At 53.6% G+C, this 22,644-nt stretch overlaps 1 protein-coding gene across 2 annotated transcripts in view; it reads right to left on the reverse strand.

The window, feature by feature from the left end:
- The window catches only part of CHST15 (carbohydrate sulfotransferase 15), an 81,148-nt gene extending 75,046 nt beyond the window's left edge, over window positions 1–6,102 (reverse strand). Inside the window, exon 1 of one of the 2 annotated variants that reach the window (XM_061162856.1) lies at window positions 6,044–6,102. The gene's annotated coding sequence lies outside the window, so the exon portion shown is untranslated. Of the gene's footprint in view, window positions 1–4,915; window positions 5,023–6,043 lie in introns of those variants that run through there. The other variant, XM_061162858.1, reaches the window with a different exon arrangement.
- Window positions 6,103–22,644: the final 16,542 nt, after the last annotated feature.

Raw genomic sequence — 22,644 nt, forward strand, 5'->3', positions numbered from 1 at the left:
CCAGCCTCTCTTGCTTCAGAGACCCGGAAGGCCCGGACCCAGACAAATTCTAGAAATGTAGCATGGGTGTCAGGATGAGCCTGCCCGGGCAAGAAGGCCCCCGCACACCCACTCAGAACACTCTGAAGCTTGGAGTGGGGCTCAGGAATGCAGCATTCGAAAGCTGGCCTCCCCAGTACATCCCCTGATCTGCCCCCGACTTAATCACCACTACACAGGAGAACAGCCAAACTGCCCGACCGCCTGCCCACGGCGTTCGCTGGAAGCATCTCAGAGGGCGGCTGTGGATGCAGCCCTCTCTTTGCCCAGAGAGATGAAGCAATCAGCCTGACTAGAAGCCAAGGCGTCCTGGGGTGTCAGAGAAGCTCTCTGAGGTAGAATATGCTAGAAGTCATGCTCCCTTCCTCCACCAGGAAACATACACAGCTACATTAAAAAAAATAAAATAAAATAACTGGACAAGCAATTTCAAGGAGCTCAAGAGACATTCTCCCATCCGCGGTAATGAGCTCTAGAGCTGATGTATATTAAGCACTTACTGTATGCTAGGCACCACTCCAAGCCCGTATTAAGTGTCCTCTGTAGGACTTCCCTAGTGGCTCAGACGGTAAAGAATCCACCTGCAATGCCGGAGACTCAGGAGACCCAGGTTCAATCCCTGGGTGGGGAAGATCCCCTGGAGAAGGGCATGGCAACCCACTCCAGTATTCTTGCCCGAAGAATCTCTTGGACAGGGGAGCCCGGCGGGCTACAGTCCATGGGGTCGCAAAGAACGGGACACAACAGAGCGAGTGAAACCTGGCTCAGGTCTCAGGCCCCAGCTCTCAGGCCAGGGGTGAAGTGGCCCCAGGCCACTCCAATCTCAGAGCCGCGCTAACCTAGCAACGGCGGCACTCTGGGCAGTGTTATGTAACCTGACTCGTCAAGTTCTGCCTGGCCCACTACTCCAAGCTCTGCCTCGTGGCCCCCACGCACCTGGCCCTGGGCTTGCACCTGGAGGAAGACATAAATGTCGCGTATGGCTGGCGCTGATGAAACAGGCTGCTTGCGTTTCCTCTGCATCCCTTTCGAAATCAACAGAGACCGAGAACCTGCTTTCCTCTTCCACCCCCCACCCCACTTGCTGATTCATCACCGCCTTCCCCTTCGAGAGCCATGACTGCTTTTCCCCACCCCCACCCCACGTCCCTCCTTCCTCCACTCCCGTTCTGTGATCCGACCTCTTGCACATCCCGAGGGCTAGATGATTGGGCCCTGTGGTCTCCAACAGCCTCCCTGCCCTCTGATTGAGACAAAGCGAGACACCTGTCTGACCAGGCTGGCACAGGGCAAGCTGGGAACCGGTAGGGACCCAGCAAAGGACGGCTGTTAGGACCAAATGTCTTCCTCCCCAACGCCCGTACTTGAAAAATATTCTGTATTGGCCCGAATCAACACAGACCCTTTACTTTTCTTCCTAGATGTGGACACTGGATGCACACACTAGATAACAGCCACCTCTGTGCTTCATTTCACGCCATGAAGACCCAGGTCTACACATAAATCATGCCATCCTAGCACTTCGTTTTAACGGAGGAGCCTCTCAGGAAGGAAACCAGACCCCAGCAACTGAGAACAATAAAGAAACACCCTGTGCAAGATCAGAACAGTCCCCCGATGCGTTGTCAGCTAAGTGAGAAGATGGGCTCTGAATCCGCAGCAAAGCAGCACAGTTAGGGCAGAAGTCAGCCGCTGTGCCCTGAGTAGCCCCACTTTCAGGTGACGCACCGTCCTCACCAGCTGATGACTGAAAGCATCACTTCTACATCACGTGCCGCTCAAGAGATGCCTGGGGATAGCGTGCTCACACAGTGACGCTCCCAGGCCAGCTACGTTTCTAGACAGTTTCTGCTTTCATTCATAGGTCAAGGAAACTCCTTTCTCACAAAACAGGTTCCAAACAGCACCTCTGTAATCCTGGAACTGCTGATGACTGGGGACCAGAACAGGCTCTGGATCTGGGGTGCAGGAAGCAAGAACTGCCCAGCACAGGGAGTGTCCACTCATCTGGGAGTTTCCAAGAGGCTCCAGCCCCGCAGGAAGGGCTGTAAGAGCCGGCCCAGGAGCCGGAGCATCGGAGACCTGGGCTATTGTCCCACTTCTGGTCTGTGTGACTTGGGACTCCCTGCTCCGAGCCTCAATCCCCACATCAGTAGGAAGAGACTCCTCCCGGGCCACCCACCCTTCACTGGCCTTTTTCCTGGCCTTATTCTCCCAGCTCTTAATGCAGCTCACCGCTCAACTGTCCACGGGGCACAGACATTTTCCCCTGCTCCCTTCCTAGAAGGGCAGGAACTCTTTCTTCTCCCTGTATCGGCGTGTACTATTCGATAATGAAGCGATATGAAAAGTTTTATAGAGTGCCTCTTTCCATATGGCAAGTGAAAGTGTTAGTCCCTCAGCCCTGTCTGACTCTTTGTGACCCCATGGTCTGTAGGCCACCAAGCTCCTCTGTCCATGGAATTCTCCAGACAAGAATACTGGAGTGGGTTGCCATTTCCTCCTCCAAGGGATCTTCCTGACCCAGGGATCGAACCCAGGTCTCCTGCACTGCAGGCAAACTCTTTACCAACTGAGACAGGAGTTCGTCCGATAGCTATTGAATGGACGCGTGACATACAGCACATGAAGGCTGGCACTTGGCCATAGGCACAGAGGGCGTCCTCAATTCTTAGTCCCTCGGCCTGGGGCTGTGGTCTCCATATCCTTATCACATGTCACACCTCTCTGATGGTGGAACACCCTTCCCAATATGCAAACTCAGGACCAGATGTCAAGCTTCAGACTTCTTGGCAGAGCATCCACTCCCAATCCTCTCCTCTCCTTGTAGAATGTGAGCCCACACTTAAATGTTCAGGCTTGAGAATTCCCTTGAAAATTAACAAGACTTGTCAATTTTTCTCCCAGTTGGGTAGAACTGAGTCAAAGCTGCCCTCTTGGGTAGGGCATGGGCTCACCTGCTCAGGGCAGCCCCGGAGTCTCCCCACCTCTCCCCATCCCCTGGAGCTAGCAGGGATTCACCTGGATGCCAGTGCACCCAGCAACCTCCAGCCAGGTCCTAGGTGGCCTTGGACACCCACAGTCTAATCACAACTCAGCTCTAACCCGAAGCATCCACTAGTGCAGGTTCCAAGAGCCTGGGGTTCCTGTGGACCAGATGGTTAACTTGGGGCTTCTCTTCTGCACCTTCTCCAGACACCAAATAAGCAAAGTCCACTTTCCAACCTCTCCCAAACTTTCCTGCAAACACTGCCTCTTCCACACACTGGGATTAATCTTCTTTTCTTCGGGCCAGTGAAAAAGTCAAACACCTCCCCTCTGCTGGCCATGGGCAACAGCAAAAGAAGAAAAGGAAGGTACAGACACAGAAACTCACGGCGGCCACCGTGACAGTGCTGGGAACTCTGGCCATCTGATCATCAGAGAAAAGCAAGGCAGGCAGGGGATCCACTCTGGACAAACCTGCCTCTCCATCCTGCCTCCAAACACAAGGTCCTGGATGAATTAACCCTGCTCACTGCAGTCATGCAACACCCGGAGAGAAAGAACACAAAAGCATTGCTGAATTTCCTTCAGAGGGCCAGGGAGCTGGACCTGGGAGGGGGAGAAGAGCCCCCTGCAGCTCCACTTCTGGCTCACTTGTGCACCTATACTGAGAGAGCGAGCCTGGCAAGCTGCTTCACCTGCTGGCTCAGTTCCCCCAGCCAGCGGGAGGCAGGACATTCTCCTGCCAATCTTTCAGGAGCATTAGAGAGAAAAACCTATTTGATTAAAAATTACCTAGTTAAAAGGCATTTTATTCCCATGCTATTTTAAACAAAATCATATATGATTTGTGTGCTAAGACATCCGGATTCAATCAACATACTGTTGGTAAAATTAACAAGTACCATGTTCTGGAAAGGAGGGCTCCTGATTTTGCACCACTCTGAGAAGGGGAGTAGGAAAGTTGGGCATGGAAAATGCTGTCTGTTGGGGGGGGGGGGGATCAGTTCTAGAGGAACTTGGGGCAAATCTCCAGGCCTGTTTCCCCCCGGGCACCCCGGGAGGTGCGCCCCCGGGCTGCCTTTCTGCTCCATCACCTGGTGGATGTCCTTCTAGAACCGCAGCTGATAAGAACTGAGGCCCTGCAAACCCCTCGGCTCAGCCTCACAAGACAGCGCGCCACATCCCTTAACGGAGCGTCCTGAGGCTTCCCAGAGATAGAACTTCATTCCCCCAAACTCCGTGCCATCAACTCACCCTACGTGAATACAGCGAAGGGCCTCGGGGAACGGGAAAACGGGGCCGGGGGCGGGGAAGCTGGGCTCAGCCCCAGCCTTCATCGCCTCCTTCTCGAACCTCCTTACTCCAGGCGCGGACGTCCAGCTGCCAACAGCCAGCCCCGAGCCCCAGCCTTCAGTCTGTACCCGCCGCTCCAGCCCCCGCGGGCCGACCCCGGCTGCAGGGCTGACGCGCAACGTGGGGCCAGGACCGCGACGGGGCGGTCAAGCAGCCGCGCCCAGGACCCCGGCGGCTCCGAATCCTAAACACTCACGCACACACACGCGCGCACGCCGGCCAATCCGTTCGCCCGGAGGAGTCGGAAGGCGCTTCCACAACGTTTCATTCATTCTCCCAAAGGCGAGGTTCGCTTCTCCCGGGCGCCGGCATCCCGCGATCTTAAGAGGACTCCAAGGGGGCCACCTGCGCCACGACCCGTCCCCCATTAGCCCACGGCCGCCGAGTCCTCTCCACCCGCACCTATAACCCAATAGACTCGCGCTCCATCCCGATCGGCGGCGTCGCCCCCGCGCAGGGGCCGATGACACCCAGGCTCCCCGCAGCTCCGTCGCCCCGCAGCCCCCGTCGCCCCGCCACGCCGCTCTGCTCAGACCTGCAGCGCTCCGCTCGCCGCGCCCAGGCCGGCTGGGGACGCCGCCGCCGCCTCCGCCACCGCCGGGAAGCGCCGGCTCCTCCCGAGTCACACCGCCTCCGGAGCTGCGGCGGGGCGCTGGGAGGGGACAGGGGGCGGAGGGCCGGGAGGAAGAAGGCGGGGAGCAGAAGTTCAGGCCGCTCCGGGCCTCGCCGCGCCCCCGTCTCCTCCCAGGCCCGCCCACGCGGTCCCCCTCCCGGAACCCGGTCCCACGGGCTTCCGCGCCTGGGATCCCCCACCCCACGCCTCCCCGCCCGGGGCAGCCGCGGGACTGGAGCTAGAGCAGGAAGGTGGCCCCGAACCCGAGTCGGGGAGAGAGTGGCGGATAGCAAACACACCAACCTGCCCCGAGCCGCGCCTGGAAACTTCCCCGAAGTGCGCCGGGGAGCGGAGCGCATGGCTGGGGAATGCCCACCCCCACCTTCACCCCACGCGCGCTCCTAGGGAGAAAGCACCGATCGGTCGGTCAGTCGGTCCTCCGCCTGCAGAGCGCGCCCCCCGCACCCCCATTCCGACTCCTGGGGCCGTTCTCCTGGACAGCTGGCCTGTGCTTGCCCAGAGGCAGCTGTCCGCAGCGCCACCACCCCGCCGCCGAGTTCCCGGTCCCCGAGCTCTGATCGCATTCTCCCTAGCTGGAGAGGGGGGCGTGCGAGCCCTTGGCGCCGCCGCCGTTGCCTCCGAGCAGCCCTTCCCGCGAGGTTCCCGGCGCGCCGGGCGCCCAGAGCGCGGCCGGGATCGGCGGCGAGGGGACGCCCTCCGCTGGAGACGGCGATTGCCTCGGTGAGGCTGGGCCGTGGGTCGCGGGGCCCAAACCTGCCTCGGCTCTGCGCGCGCTCGCAAGTTCATTGTCTGCCTGGGCCGTCGTCGCCTCCGCCGCCGCCGCCGCCGCCGCCGCCGCCACCACCGCGCGGGGAGCGCCGCGGGGAGTGAGGCTGCGCGCAGCCTCCGCCGGCCCGGACTCCCTACGCCCAGCCCGGGCCGACCCCGGCGCTGCCCGGCCGGAACGCGGAGGGGCGCCGGAGCTCGGGGCCAGACACCCACCCGCCTCCTGTGGCCGCCCCCGCGCCGCGCCTGGCACCCAACTCGTACCTGAGAAGCCGGAGTCCAGCCCGGGGGCGGCGGGGGCAGCCCAGCCTCTGCGGCTCCGGCTCCGCGGGAGCGCGCCCAGCCCGGCGCCGGGAGCCCGGCATGCGGGGCGCGTCAACCTGACTCCCCGAGCGCAGGGAGGAAAAGTTTTGGGAGTGACGTGCGGTTGTCGAATGAAACATCCGAAGAGAACCCGCCCCCCGCCCCGTGTCGCGCGGACACACATCAGCTCGGGTCTGGAATGTGAGACCAAGGCGTGCGCGCCGAGCGGTGGGTTTGCTTCCCGCCCCCTCCCCTTCCGAGTCAACACGGCATGGGCGCTGCGGTGATTCGGGATGGAAAGCAAACCGAAACCCCTCAAGTCTGCCAGTGACACGCTGCCAGAGACATTTTTTTTTTTTTTTTTAATGAACTTGGTGGTCTGGAGTCAGCCCGTGCATTGATATTCAAGGCCATGGCGCTGGTGGGTTCTGCGCCCTCTTGTATTTTTGCATCTGGAGACGGCTCTCCCGGGCTCTTCGGCCCAGCCTGCTTGCTTTCACAGTGAAGGAAGGTTCAGCGGGACCCCGAGCCCGGCCGCAGTGGCCCCAGGCGCGGCAGCTCCAGGAAACCACGGGGCTGCCCGAGGCCAAGGAAGTGGCGCACCCGTGGTCGACCTGGAGACTCTCCACCGAAGATAAACCAGTTGAAGAAAACACTCTGAATTCTGAAAGACTCAAGCCCAGCCTCTCAGAAAACAGATCTAAGGGACAGAAGGGGGGGGAGAAAGATCCTCGTCTTCGGTCACATAGCCTTTTGCCGGCCGAGTCCCCTTGACCACAGTCCAGCATCTTGTCCTAGGAGCAACCAGAAGTGGAGCTGAAAATTCTCCGTGTCCAGTGCTGACACACCGCTGAGGGGTGCGTCCTGAGGGTACCTTCCCCCCACCCTTTCCTCTCTTTCTGGAAAAACATGATTTTTATTGCCCGAGGCTCCTCTCACCCCCAGAAACTATAGCCCACCCTGAGGTCATAAACTTCTGCTCAGCATCCGTGGCAACTAATGCAGGGGTCACAATCAGAGGATTATAATTGCAGATGTGAAGCAGGGATGAGAGGGGAATTCTTCAAAACGGTATCTTGTTTTCCTGCAAATAATGCCTCTTACATAAAATCTACGAAGAGAGATTAATGCAGCAAAGAGACCAGCCTTAGAATCTCAGACTACATTGCTTTTTCCATATAGACTCCACTTGGTAGGTTTTGTTCATTATTATTATTTTTAAAACAAAAAGCTTTTTCTGAAAATACAATGAGCTGCTTTTTGCAGGGTTCACAATTCCCAATAGATGATGATGCCATTTTTCAAGGTCTTACACATGTTGTGGCTTTGGGGCTTATTTATTAGCTCCCAAGAAAAGCCTGCCTTTCAGTGAGGTTTATATACTCAAGTAATTGCGGGGGGAGGACACGGAGCAGTGTGCTATTAAAGAAGGTTGGTTGTGCATGCGTCTGCAAGGAAGGCCCTGGGCCAGGCAGCTGTCAGACCAGGGTGTGCAATGGGTTTAAACAAACACAGGGAAGGTTCTGTGGAAACACCCAGAAGGAAATCCCCTCCTGTAAGGGTGTGTGGAACATTATTCCACGGCCACACATACCTCCGTCTTTCCTCTCCTCCTTCCAAGTAAACACATCTCTCTGTTGCATAGATGGCTCCGGGCCCACCCAGGTCACTTTCAAATTCAAGTGTCAGAAATCGCGGTTGACATGGAGCAAATTGTTTCTAAGTATAGTCATGCTGCCGCTTTGATACGGATTCCACCAGGGACTTTCTAAAGGTATTTATACACCTGCCTGAGATTAACTGGAGGGTAGTTTTTCCTCTCAACTTTAATTTAAAAAAAAAAAATCACCCAAGAATTGCCCTTGAGTCTGTTACTCTGGAGAGCTGAGAGAACACCCAAATACCAGACGTATGTGCGTGAGTGGATGGATGGACAGACAGATACGTGTCTGTGAGAGAGGCTGGTGTATCATATTGGCAACTAGTGAGTGAAAAAAAAATGCAATTTAAGAAAACAAATGTCCCTTCCCCAGATGCACACTTAGGCCTCCATAATTCTGGAATTAAATTGTCTGAGTTCAACCCCTGCTGCTGACACCGCCGAGCTGAGTGACGCTGGACTAGTCATTTCTTTCTTTGCCTCTGTCTGGCGCCTATAATAGCCCTACATGCAGTTAAGTTGAATTATTGACCCCATGCAGGTTATTACACTTCTATGTCCTGTCACAGCGTCATAGTGCATGGACCACGCTTCCCCATCCCTTGACTTTGGACTTACCCACATGATTTGCTTTAGATAATGAGATTTTGAAGAATGTGGCTGAATCAGAGGCTCGGCATGTGTTGCAGGCCTGGGCTTGCTCTCTTGTGCTTTGAATCCTTAATGAGAACACCACCAACACATCCTGAGAAGCTGCTACTTCTTCCATCAAGGCTCTGAACTAAACACACATGTAGCAGACCCACACTCAACTTGCAGCCTGGAGCCAAGTGATTCCCCTGTACAGCTGGAATTTGAACTGCCTCAGCTGACCTATAAACACGTGAACAAGGGGGAAATGTGTGTTGCAAGGTATATGTCGGAGTTTTGTTACACAGCATTTTTGTGGCAATGGCTGACTGATACATGCCCTCAGTGGGCTGGTGTGCAGATTCTTGACACAGTGACTGAAAAACAATAAGCACAATTCTTAGACCCTAGTTAAAGCTCCGGGATGTCAGCTATTATCAGTAATCAATGCTATTGAAAGTGGCTTTGCATGTAACAGTAACATGAGAACTGTTATTCAATTGCTTAATTGAATTCATGAACAAATATTAGTTGAGCAAAGATTCTACGAGACAGTGCAAGCACCTCAGAAAACTGGAAGACCGAGGACCTGCCATGATCCCCAAATTACCCTCATTCACTCACTCATTTATTCATTCATCCAGCAGACATTCCCTGAACGCTTGCTCTGTGCTACACACTGGCATGAAGGTGGGAGCTACTGAGATGGTTAAGTCTCTCTGCCCTCCTGAGAATGGGGACCTACAGCTCCCTACCATGTGACATACCCTGCCAAGCGCTCCCCCTGTGGTATTTCATTTGATCTTCACAATAGCCTTGTGAGCCAATATTATTGAGTCCCCATTTTTCAGGTGGGGAGACTGAGGCTCTGAAACAAAGCAACATAGGAAGAGACCAAAGGCCACACTCTACCTTCAGTGTGCACTAGTGTCAGTGAGTTCAGGCTCACGCGGGCACACCCATCAAGTGAGCGCAGTGAGAGCGGAGGAAAGAGGTGGACCAGCTGCGTCTCCTGGCCTCACACGTGTGAGTTGCTCAGGAAATACTGAGGCTCGGAGACCCAGGTTCTGCTTCTGCCATCCGCTGTCTGTAAGACCTTGACCCTCTCTCTTACTCTGCTTCCCCACCTGGAGGGAGGAAGGACCCTGAAAGCTGCAGCTCTGGGATCTTATAATGCCGCTGATACAAGAGGCATGGCTGTTGGAAGTTCATTTTGAAGGAATGAAGTGATGGGAATCACGGTTCCAGGAACTGGCCCAACAACTTGAAAACAGAGAGAACAAACAACTTGGGGGGAAAGGAGACAAGGTCAGACCATGGGCACTGCTCATTACAAGTCCCAACTCAACAGCCACAATGTTGCTTTCGGTCACTGTACTATAGGAGCGTTGAGACCAGAGCGTTTGGGGTCTCCCCAGATCCTCCTATCAGAATGGAATGCTCCTTTTATTTTTAATTATTTATGTAATTTTAAATTTGGCTGCAGCGGGTCTTAGTTGCCGCATGTGGGATCTTTGCTCTTTGTTGCAGCGTGAGGACCTTAGTCTCGGCATGAGGGATCTAGTTCCCTGAGCAGGGATCATACCCGGCCCCCTGCATTGGGAGCGCAGAGTCTTAGCCACCAGACCACCAGGGAAGCCCCAGGAATGCCCCCCTTTTATCTGTCAGAGGACTTACTTATCACCTAATCCCCCTTAATTTTCAGTTAACGCTTTAGCAGAGCCTGGAATAAAGTTCAGTTCACCTTCACTTTATTCCCAAATGTGAGGCTCTTTCCACAGGGACAGGCTTGGGGGGCGGAAGGCTACTGGAGTCAGAGTTCCAGCGCTGGGGAGGGCCCCCCTCGGGGTGATGGGGGTCCCTGGGCCTCAGGGCACAGGCTCTCAAATTTGTTTCAGTGGACGTGGCTTCAACTCTGCCACCAGCAACGACCTGCCCCCAGCCCTGTGACTTTGACGAATTTAGACTGCTCGGTAACCTGAAGTGCATTTCAATTTCATAAATTTAAAAATACTCTAGTTAGACAGATCCCTTCTGCAGTAATGCATCCATTAAGTGCACTTTAAGCCAATTTTGGTATGCTAATCCATCACAAATCGACGTGAAATTCAGGTTCTTGTGAAAATTTCCTACACTCGATCCAAAACCTCAGCCGGATTTAGGATAATAGCGAATTCCTTAAAGCTGTGGACTTCAACTCTGTTTCAAAACTTCAGTGAAGGAAAGCAACAGGCCAGTTTTAAACAAACACCAGAACAGGTGTATTTACATAAGAGCTGCCTATTCTAACAGGGTGGCCCAGGGGGTCAGTTCTCTTGCTCTCAAGATGCTCCCATAGCTGGAAGGCTTTAGAACTCTACTTTGGAGATCCCTCCAGGGAAATCTGAGAGACTGTAAGCCCTTTGAGGGTGAGAACAGGGTCATGTAAGTCTCGATATTGCCAGCCCCTATCTCAGAGCCTGACGCAACAGACACTCCCAGTCAATGCCTGGACACTCCCAGGCATTCCGGTGAATGCCCCAGTTGGAATTTCCTGGCTTGATTAGCAACTTATCCACCAAACTATTTTCTAAAATCAAATGCTTTCCCCACCAATGAAGCCCAGGGATCCTGCAAGCACAGGCAGAAACCTCTGCAGGAAAATCAGATGAGGACTCCAAGCGATTTTAGTGATGACAATGTCATCACCTCTTTATCCTCCACGAGTCAGCGTATGGCCAGTAATTGGCGACACGAAGAACCTACGGGTGATGAGAGAGACATAATGTCATTGTTATCACCGTCTAAGACTCTGTCGCTACCAGCTGTTGACGGGCATCACCTATTAACTGGATGTTTTTAGCTGCATAATAGACATTTAGCCAATAAAGTTTACAGCCGGTAGCATTTTCACTTACTTGTTTCTGTCATAAGATCTCCAACCCACCCAACACAAAAATGAGCTGTTGATTTGGTAAATTTAGAGCAGCACTGCCTGCCGTAGTTGTGAAATACCTGAGCCTTCTAAATACATTCCACTTTCCTGATTGAGCCTTAGAGACTCCTAGCAGGTCTTGGTAATTTGCACCCCCTTCCCTGCCCACCTTTGCTGCTGGGTCCAACCCAGACCAGACCTGCTTCACCCCTCGCTACCGCAGTTCTCTAAATTCCCCACCACACACCTGCCCAGATGCCGAGGCAGGCACGCCAGTGTCATCCTTAACTCTTGGCTCTTTTACCCACCCCATCTCCCATTAGCCATCATCTTCTTCTCAAGCCTGGGTTGCTTTTTTTTTTAATGCAGATTCCTTGGCTCCAAAACCAGAGATTCCACTTCAGTAGGTCTGAGGTAAGACTCCAGGATCTGAAACTCTGGGAGTGGTATGTGTTTAATATACACGTATATTATACAGTATACAGATACAGTGGTATCTGTTTAATATACAGATTAAACAACTCTCTTCCCGCTCTCTCCCTTGGGCCTCTTGCAGCAGCTTCTAGCTACACTCTCTGCCTCCTTTCCTTGACTTCCTCTAACTGGTTCTTTCTACACGCACAGTCAGCATCTTTTCCAACACTCTAATCTGAGCGTGTTGGCTCCATAGTTAAACACCTACAATGCCTCCCTTGCACCCAAAGGTGAGTCCAGCCCGCAGTGCCAGGCAGGGTCCCAGGCCCCTCTCCCTTCCCAGCCCTCACATGCCGATCAGCGCTGTTCACACTGCCTCCCCAAGTGGCCAGGGACAGCAGACATGACCACGCTGAGATGAGTTCTAGGACAGTGGCGTCACCAGGCATTTCCAGGGACTATCTGCTCTTGGATGAAGGGTTAATTCGAGAAAAGTCGCTTTCTTACAAGTTTCTTCGATGACATTAAAATCCAGCATGATGGTGGCCCCTTCACATCCCTGCCCGTGACATGAGGGTGGAACTGGATTCTCTCCTGGCACTGAGCCCCTCCAAGGTGTCATCAGCATCTTGATTACCCATCACAAGGAGTGATAGAAGGTGATCTGCTCTCTGTCTGTATTAGTCTCCTGCAGCTGCGTAACAAATGACCCCAAGCCCAGTGACTTCAAACAGCACCTTCTAACTACCACATGGTTCTGTGGCTCAGAAGTCTGATGGATGCTCTGCTCTAGGTCTCACAAGAGTAAAACCAAGCGGACAGCAGGGCTGGGCTCTTACCTGCAGGTCCTGGGGTGGAAGCCCTCCCAAGCCCCTTTCAGGTGGTCGGCAGGATTCACTTCTTTGAGGTTACCAAGTCCCCACGTCCTCGCTGGGTGCTGGTTTGGATTTGGTGTCTACACCCAGAGGCCACCTCTCCTCACAGGGCCCCTTCTATCTGCCAAGCAGCAACAGCACTCAAGTCCTTCTTGTCTTGGGACCCCTGTGCTCATTCTTTCTGGGCTCCTGTGATGACACAGAGACCATCCAGGAGAATCCAAGGTTTTAATCATGCAGGATAACCTCCTTGTCTTGATGAGGTTGACTGATTAGCAACCTTAACTGCGTCGCAAAGGTCCCTTTTGCCATGTAACCTACACGTTCATAGACATGACCCCAGGGACAAAGGTGATGGGGTTCATTTAAAGTTCGGCCTACCACACTTCACTGTTAGGAAATCTGAAAGGTTGGCTCCTCTTGCCCGCATCCGTTCTTCCGGGAACATTTCCTGAGCAGGTCCAGAGATGCCATGCAAGAGCTGTCCGAACAGCAGCCCTGCCCTCCAGAGGCGCACGCTCTAAAAGGACGTGGAAGGGAGAATCAAGTGCCAAGCCTATGCCAGGGCTAGAGCAGGGGCCTGGCGGGGGGCAGGTTTTTCACACACTCAGTAGGAAGCTGGTCTGCACAAGGGTCCCCAACCCCCAGTCATCCAGGCTGCTCACAGGTTTTGCTTTATCTGGAACACTCTGTGCAGTGATTCACTTGCTAAGTTCTTTCACTATGCTCACATAGAAGCAATTTACATACTGAAATATATCCAGATAAAGTGTAAGGCAGCTGGAAGTTGCTTCAATAATGGAGTGTGGGAAGAGTGGGCTGATGATGGTTGGAGCTAGAGAGTGGGATGTCAGGCACCCATCTCTATTTCTGGGCTGCATTTGGACATGTCCACAGAAGAAAGCTGAGCACCAAAGAACTGATGCTTTTGAACTGTGGTGTTGGAGAAGACTCTTGAGAGTCCCTTGGACTGCAAGGAGATCCAACCAGTCCACCCTAAAGGAGATCAGTCCTGGGTGTTCATTGGAAGGACTGATGTTGAAGCTGAAACTCGAATACTTTGGCTACCTGATGCAAAGAACTGACTTATTTGAAAAGACCCTGATGCTGGGAAAGATTGAAGGCAGGAGGAGAAGGGGATGACAGAGGCTGAGATGGTTGGATGGCATCACCGACTCAATGGACATGAGTTTGGGTAGGCTCTGAGAGTTGGTGATGGACAGGGAAGCCTGGAATGCTACAGTCCATGGGGTCGCAAAGAGTCAGACACGACTGAGCTACTGAAGTGAACAGCACAGAGAGTTTGGGAAAATGTCTTTATAAAGGATCATGTGTTTCATCATAAATGGGAAAACCACTATCATTCACCATAAAAAGTTGTCCAAAAGTACATATAATTAAAAGACAGCAAAGTGGTCACATTCCAGCAAGGCTACTGACCAGTATTTTCTCCCTGTTAGGAAAATTAGTAAGTGTCAGAGTTTAAGGACTAGGACCCAGGGGGGCGTCCTCACTGAGACGGTTTTAAGAAGACATAACAGTTTTCTTTGGGCCTTCTTTGGTTGCTCAGACAATAAAGAATCTGCCTGGAACGCAGGAGACCAGGGTTCAGTCCCCGGGTCAGGACGATCCCCTGGCGACTCTCTCCAATATGCTTGCCTAGAGCATTCCATGGACAGAGGAGCCTGGTGTGCTACACAGTCCATGGGGTCATAAAGAGTCAGACACAACTGAGTGACTTTCACTTTTTTTTAAGTTCTCTTTAAATCCTTCTGATAACTTTCCCAGTAAGCAGCTCCACTGTATTTAACACCTGGTCCATGTACCCCTAAAAGGCCCCTGTGGTCTGGACAGACTCTGAGGCCCTTTGGGACACTGCAGTATCCCAGTTTGTGACTGTGGATGTGCTATACGCTGGTCTGGGGGCAGGGTTGCGGGTGGCGGAGGGACTGGAGGGTGGAGAGGAACAGCCCAGCCCAGGGAGAGTCGCCTTAAATGAGGAAAGCATGAACCCTGAGTTAGCCCCCCTCCGACCTTGACACCTGAATCTTCTCTCCAAATCTCACTCTCTCCTCCCACCCAAGATGAGACCCCAAGCACTGCTCACACCCCCATCCCAAGCTGTCCTTGGGCAAGAGCCTGTGGGCCCCCACATCTAAAAGGAATGTCTAATGAAGGCTTTTCTGCCGACCCCAGGTCTCAGAGGTGCCTGCAGGGAGCTTTGTTATCTCATAAGTTTCAGGCATCCTGAACACTTGAGGAGGTTGAGATGGGAGGCCCTCAGCAAAGGCAGGGCCTGGGGGGCTAAACCCGTGGGTTGCATTAGTGGAACTTGAGGAGGCTGGCTTCAGGGCTGGCCCATGGCATCTGGTCCATTCCTGAGTTGGGGAGTACCCTGAACAGAGCACTGATCCAAGGGGCAATGGGCCCACCCCATCTCTTGCCCTCCCCTCCTTCCGGAATTGAGCTGTGAGTCCTTCTGGGCCAGGAGATGCCGGTCTACACCACAGCCACAGGGGAAGGAGAGGGGAAGAACTGGACCAGTCCCTCCTTGGGAACAGAGGATCCTCTCCCAGCCTCACTGCTGCACAGAGACAGAGAAGAGGCTGCGTCTTGCACACCTGCCTGATGCCAGACAGGGGGCCTTGCCCATTGCTTCCAGCTGAGATGCATTGCAGGAGATGAGGGGTGGGCAGTGGGGAAGAGTGGGGTCTGGGGCACTGTGGAGCACCCACACCCATCCCACCAGGCAGCTGGGTCTTAGCTCCTGCTAGATGGGGCCTGGGAGCCAGAATTCTGAGCTTCATTGTGATATCGCCCAACTTTTAAAAGTAATCTTGGATGGGCAACTAAATCAGAAAAAAATGTTGTACAGCAGAGTGGGAACCAATCCTTTCAGACTGCAGGAGAGACATCCAGGCACACACCACTTCTATAGCTCTGAACCGAAGGCTCCTGACATTTCAGCAAACTGTGTCCGTGAACATCTGGGAGGGGCTGAGAGGATACCATCCCATTTTACAGGTCAGAAAACTGAGGCTCCCAAAGGCACACAGCTTCACAAATGGCAAATCAGGAGATGAAGTGGAGCTCACTGCCCCTTGAATTGGTTCTCTCCTTGGGGTACCCAATCCCCAAACCCAGAAATGAACCAGATGTCACCTGAGAGTCCCATCCAGCAGGTTAGCTCTGAAAAGGCTGGAGCACTCGCTCAGGGGTCCCCTCCAGGGGCCCCGGGGGCCACCAGTCACCTCCCTCCCCATCCGCGTACTTCCACACCAGTGGCACACACCTAGCCAGCTGTGTCACAGCAGATGTGCTGTACCTGGCCTCTGACTGGCCCGCAGGAGGCAGGATTCTGGGAGGAGGAGTCAAGAGGTGAGGAGAGCATCTCCTGGCCCAGAGACCCCTGGGCTCTGCAGCACAGAAGGGCCTGCTGTCGCTCTTTCCTGAGGCCGGGGGAATCCACTGCCTTTGTGCCAAGGTGAGGGAGGACCTGTTTTCCCCCAGGTGCCCACCGGGGGCTGAGTTGGAGATGAGTTGCCCACTTCACCCACTGCCACTGATGTCCCTGTGAATCCCAGGTGTCCTGCCACGGGGTTCCCCTGAAACCAGCCTCACGCAGGGCTTCCCTCCTGCCTTACAGGGGCCCAGGACCTTTAATGTTCACCTCAAAGGGGCTGAGTGGTGCTTCAGGGACCACGACTCAGACATTTGTATGACACGTCTTGGCAACCAAACTAAGTCATCCCTTCTCAGGGTGTGTTCAGGGTCCGTCAGGGTTCTTGTAAAAACAATTGTTTCTTCTTTCAGTTCAGCCTGAGAGCTGAGTTGATATTTGAAGAGTCGAGGAATCAAATATTCATAAAATGACTACATGATTCTTATTTGGAATATTAATTATGTGAAGGGAACAACAGAATCAGTTTTTTTTTTTTCTATTAAGCCCTGATGAAGGAGCTGTCCCCAGACTCTACTAAAAGCCTAATACAAATAAACAAGGTCCCACGTGCCGCTGCCTGACCTCAGTGAGGACGTGCCCCAGGCAGAGGCCACGATAACAACAGCACCTGAAAAAAATCAAACCTGGTACCTCTAAGGCTTTACAATTCACAGACACTTCCACATTCATCCAGTCCTTTGGGTTCCTGTTGTTCGGGTGCCAAGTCGTGTCTGACTCTTGGCAATCCCATGGACTGCAGCACACCGGGCTTCCCTGTCTCCCACCATCTCCCAGAGTTTGCCCAAGGGCACGTTCTTTGAATTGGTGATGCCATCCAACCATCTCACCCTCTGTTGCCGTCTTCTTCTGCGTTCAGTCTTTCCCAGCATCAGGGGCTTTTCCAATGAGTCGGCTTGGGTCCCTGCTCTTGCTGTTGCTTAAGCCACTTCAGTCGTGTCCGACTCTGTGCGACCCTATGGATTGCAGCCCGCCAGGCTCCTCTGTCCAAGGGATTTTCCAGGCAAGACTACTACTGGAGTGGGTTGCCGCACCTGCCTCTTAAAGGTCCATATTGGACATGTTGAGACACCTTTATATGAAGAAGCAGTGGGCTCAGAAAAGAGCTCCCCAAGTGGTACAGTGGTAAAGAACTCGTCTTTAGGAGGAGTTTTTTGCAGGAGACTTTTGCAGGAGACTCTGGTTTGATCCCTGAGTCAGGAAGATCCCCTAGAGGAGGGAATGACAACCCACTTCAGTATTCTTGCCTGGAAAATTCCATGGACAGAGGAGCCTGGCAGGCTGCAGTCCAGGGGGGGGTCACAAAGAGTCGGACAAGACTGAGCTCACAGGCTCAGAAGGAGAAAGGTCTTGCCCAAGGACTCAGCTAAGCGGTCCTAACTGTAAAGGAAGGGTCCAGTCCAAGGCCAGTGCTTTCCCTTCTAAACCCTCCTCACTCGGCAGATCTCAGCCTTATTGCAGCCCTGAGGAAATGCATTCCTACCAGCCTTTTACAGACAAGGAAACTGTAGCTGAGAGGGCTACAGCGGGGCCCCTTCTTCCCAAATGCCCTGTGACATTCACCCACCCATCCTTCTACCCTCAGGAGGCTCCTGGCACCCTAAGACCCTGACTCATTTCTCCAGCATCAGCACCCCACGAGGATGGTGGTGTTCGAGGGTGTTTTTCAGTCCTCTTTGCTTTCCAGCTCCGTAGTTCAAAAATATCAACACACCAGCACCACAGAACACAAGGTCTTCTGCACCTTGGCTAACTTCCTGCTGACTCAGCCAGACTGGGAAAGGGCCAATTGTGGTAACTTCTCCGGCCGTGTGAGAGAAATATTTATTGTTGAATGGTCCTCTGTTTAATAAAAGGCGCTCAGCCCTCTCCGCTGGGCAGAGAAGATCCCACAAGTGTGGCTGTCGTCCCAAGCTTGTCCCTTTCGTGTGGGATGATTCAGGGGGGGTGGGGGTGCTGCCTTCTCTCTGGGTCTAGCAGGGCTTGCATCTTCTCTCTGCAGAGGCCGGGTGCAGCCACGATTTACAGTGGCTGGAGCAGAGTTTCTGGTTCCCATTTTCATCCTGAGGCGCTTTTCCTCAATGAGCCTGGCCAAGGTCTTCACCCCTTGGCACCTCTGAGTACCCATCTGTGAAACGGCTAGAATATAATGCATGTGTTGATTGACATGTAAAGAGCCTGCCTCTGATGAGGACCAGGGTACTCCTCCCTGGAGGCTGGACCATGGCTCTCGATAATCTCAAAAAGAGCCTTTGAAATGCCTGAGCGCAGCAGAGAAACCGGCAAAGGACTCTAGGGCTCACGAAGACCACCTCTCCGGTTCAGTTGTGCGTGAGACTTTTGATGATGCTTGTGGGAACAACTCCTGTCTGTGGAGGATGGGCTGAGAAAGTCAGTTTCAGAAAGGAGTCCTTTACAGTATATTGGATTCCAAATCCCAGAGACCAGAGGCCAGGGGGATTCATCATGTTTCTGTTACCTCAACAGTTGCAAAGAATGATGTCAGTGTGATGTGTCCCAGCAGTCCTCTGTGGTAAAGGTGTACTTCCACGTGCCATAATTAGCACCTCGATTTTTGTCCTCTAAGCCCTCCTGGCCTGCCCCAGGATTGGATGTGTTCAGACTAGGAATTGATCACCAGCTTCAGAACTTCCCTGAAATGTGGGAGACCCAGGTTTGATTCCTGAGTCGGGAAGATCCCCTGGAGGAGGGCATGACAACCCACTGCAGTATTCTTGCTTGGGAAATCCCATGGACAGAGGAGCCTGGCGGGCTCCAGTCCACAGAGTCACAAAGAGTCAGATGAGACTGAGTGAATAACACTTTCACTTTCACACCTCAGAACTTCTGCAGCTGAGATGATGGAGTGGGGGCTGTGGGTGCTTGTGCTTTTAATCCATCAGCCTCCCCTTTGTTCTTCCAGGACTGGTTGGTTTCCTTGTCTTCCCCAAGTGTGCCCAGCAGGCATCTCTGCATGGAGGGTGGCTGACAAGCAGGGCCCAGCCTAGGACAGGGGAGGCAGACAGGAGGTCTGGGCTCTGTGGACTGATGACTCTAGCCCAGTCCTCTCTCCCAAGCCCTGTTATATCCCATGGCCAGGGCAGAGGCAGGGAAGTTCATCTTCCCTCGAAGCTACCCCAACCTCCCTGATCCCATCGCAGACCAGGGGACCCAGTGAGGAGGCTGAGAATTGCTTTGATCTCATCCCTTCTTTCCAGCTTCCAAATGGTCTCTTGATTCTGTTTGTTGACAGCTGAAGGCTTACCCTCTCCTCCCACCCCTTTACTGTGGCCCCAAATCAGGCATCCACTCCCGTTGCCCAGATTCCTGCCTCCTAATGAGTCTCCTTGCCCCTAGCCACGCCTTCCAATCTTTAGTAGCCAGAGGCCTCCAGTGTGACCCACTATCTCATCCTCACCACCACCCAGCCCTCAGGCCCCACCTTCCTTGCTCTCCTAATTGCAGGAGCCCTTATCTGCTTGAGGTTTCAACATACCTGGGCGCTCCCTTCACCTGGGAGGCTCTGCCCACCTCTGCCCTCTGCATTTCCCAGCCCTCCCTGTGGTTCGATGAGACCGCGGGGCAGATACTGGTCAGAGGACTGCCGGTAGGACTGTGCGTGTCATTTCTGGCTGAAGCACAGAAGAGGGGGTGGGTGCTCTCCCTGTGCTGTCTGGGGAGGGGTGGACCCCCAAAGCAGACTCCATCACTGAGCCACCACAAGGCGGACACCTCATGGCCAGTCTTTCAACAAACATGGCCTGTGTGAACACAGAGCAAGTGATGTGGGCCTTGCAGTGACAGTAGCAGAGGCCTCGCCCACCCAGACTGATGGCCTGGGGAACTCCTTTCCCTCTTCCACCCACTGAAGAGCCACCCCCTCTAGAAGCCCCCACCCCAGGTCCCCGGTGAAACTCACATCCCCAGCCTGTGCTTCCACAATATCCTGTGATCCACCTGAAGCGAGGAACTTGGTCATCACCATCCTTGCAGTCCCTGTCACCATAATCATGATGATGTCTGAATGCTTTACACACATACCCCATCTCATCTAACCCTCATGATCAGGTATATACTGTTTCTTCCTCCCATTTTGCAGACCAGGAAACTGAGGCTCTGAGAGGTTATGTGGCTTGTTCAGTTGCCCATGTTCCAAGGGGTGGTCCATCCAAGCCCACAGCCGATGTGCCCCAGCACTGCTGGACCCCTTCTTTATCCACGTCTCTATCCCCACACTCAGCACACAGTGGATGCTCAGTGAAGTTTGTCGACTGAATCCATAAATGATGCTGACTTTCTGGCCTTCCTTTTTTTGTAGGAGACCTCAGGGGACAGGTGGGGCTGCTCCCGGGTGCTGGGACAAAGTGTCAAGTGTTGCCAAGCTAGGCCTCTTTTATGCCTTCTTTCCAGGGCAGCTCACGCCATTTTCTCTCAACTCAATTTGCGGGAGACTCCTGTGTGTGTGTGCTGGAGCCTGGGGTTTTGTTTTGCTTTGTTTTTGAAAGGAAACTCTGAAAGGAGTAGGGTAGACACAGTCCTCATCACTTGCCTCTACCTTGACACTAAGATTCAGAGGCCTTGGCCCCCCAGTTCTAGAATAGCCCCCAAATTTGCATAATGCTCCCCTGTGTGCAGAGCACTTTTTAAGCATCTTACCTTGTTTGATTCTCAATGGTGGAGTTATTGCCCCCATTTCCTAGAGGAGAACATTGAGGCCCAGAGATGTTGGGCAGTCACCCCTTCTCAGCCAGCTCCCCAGAAGCCCGGCTGTGGCGTGAGCCCAGGTCCTCTGGGTATCAGAGGTCATGTGACCTCCTGGCCTCGTGATGCCTCTGCTGTGGGGTGGGAGGGGGCAGGGGTACAGGTAGAAGACTCTCCCTGGGCTGGGCCCTGAGACCAGCTGCCCATGAGCACTGTGGGGAGGGAGCCAGAGGAGCTTGCCTCTGGTGTCACATTTAGCACAAGGGAGCCACTATGCCGATTGTCTTCCTTCCTGGGCAAAAAGAAAATCGAACCCAAGGTGACAAGTGAGAAGATGGTTTGAAAGACCTCGGGGAGGCTACTTCCGGGAGGGGGCGTGGAGGAGAGCTGCCAGGTGAGCAGACAGTCTGGGTGTTGTGCTTTCCTGGCTGGCGGCGAGATGCCAGGCTCCGGGACAATAAAGACACTCAGCGCTGCCCAGCGGGCTGTGCCACCTACAACCACTCTGCTCAGCTGCCCAGCCACTCGGCCTCCAGGGACCAGTGGAAGGTCGTTGTTTGATTTTTTTCCCACCAGTTAGGCCTTATTTGAGACCCACTGAAACAGTCAGTTGGGTTTGAATTCACTACCCCCCTGCCCCAATCACTTCTCGGCCTTTTGGCTAACATCAAGTGTGAATTCACTCCCCGGATTGGTTTGTGGCCTCTTCAAGAGATGAGAAAATCCACAACCAAAGGCCATTGAGAGAGACAGAAGAAGAGAGGGTCCCTTTTCTTCCTCAGGACTGCTTAGATTCCCAGAGCAGTCATGGCCATGTCGTCTCGAGGCAGAGGACAAAGCCGTCTTGCAGAACTGATGGGATCACGAGAACAAGGTCAGAACCTTGACACCCCATCTGGAGCCTGCCCTGCTCTGGTCTTCTGGTTATGAGATGTCTGGGTGACAGTCGAAACCACTTTGAATTGAGGCCTCTTATTCCTTGGAGCAAAATTATCTTAAATCGATGCACCAAGAGTCTGGGCCTTCTCCTGGAGGTGATGGAGATCAGATGAAAAACGTGATGGTGGATGGATGGATGGGTGGATGAGTGGACAGATGTGTTAACAGATGGGTAGATAGCCCTGCCTGATCTAAAAGCATGAAACTGCCATAAAGAAGACTGGATCATCCAGAGGGAGGCTTCGGGAGTTCAGAGCAGGAAAGATTGTCATCCGGTAGAAGCAGGAGCCCCACTGGTCCATCACCAGGCGTGGGGAGTTCACCCATCCTGCCACTGGGAATATGCTACCGTCTAGAAGGACATCAGACCTCCAGCATCACAGGGCGCCCACCAGAGGTGCAGAGCCATCACCTCTCCATCCTCGGAGACAGCGCTGAGCCTGACTTGTCAACCCATGGTCATTGGAGGGCATTGTTAATTGAAAACACAACCAGGTAATCACGCCATCACCTCCTGATCCCTTTACGAGTAAACAATGGGAGAAATCTCTCAGAAGCCCAGGAAGTGCCAGTGTATGGTCTTCAGAGAGCAGAAGGGATCAAATTAGGATATCTCTCTTGGATGTGCTACTCCAATGAGTGATACAGCCTGAGACTGTGGCCTGCTGGATCCTAGTGTTCATTCAATGTTTGGTAAGTGGACCACAGGACGCTCAGGACACTTATCAGATGTTTGCGTGGAGTTCACCCCAAATCTCTCCTAGGGGTCTCAGCTGGGAGGCACGTGCGATCACACACCCCTGGGATGACATCGCAACTCTGCCATTTCCTGACGGGGTGGCCACAGAGCTGACCCTTCACATCTCTGCACCTCAGTTTCCCCAAACTATTTTTTTTTGTAAGTGTTAGATCTTCTTCGGGGGCATGTGGAGCTCTTTGGAGGAATTGAAGGCAGAGAATTATGGGGAA

The sequence above is a fragment of the Dama dama genome, chromosome 15 (assembly GCF_033118175.1).
Source record: "Dama dama isolate Ldn47 chromosome 15, ASM3311817v1, whole genome shotgun sequence".
NCBI lineage: Eukaryota > Metazoa > Chordata > Mammalia > Artiodactyla > Cervidae > Dama > Dama dama.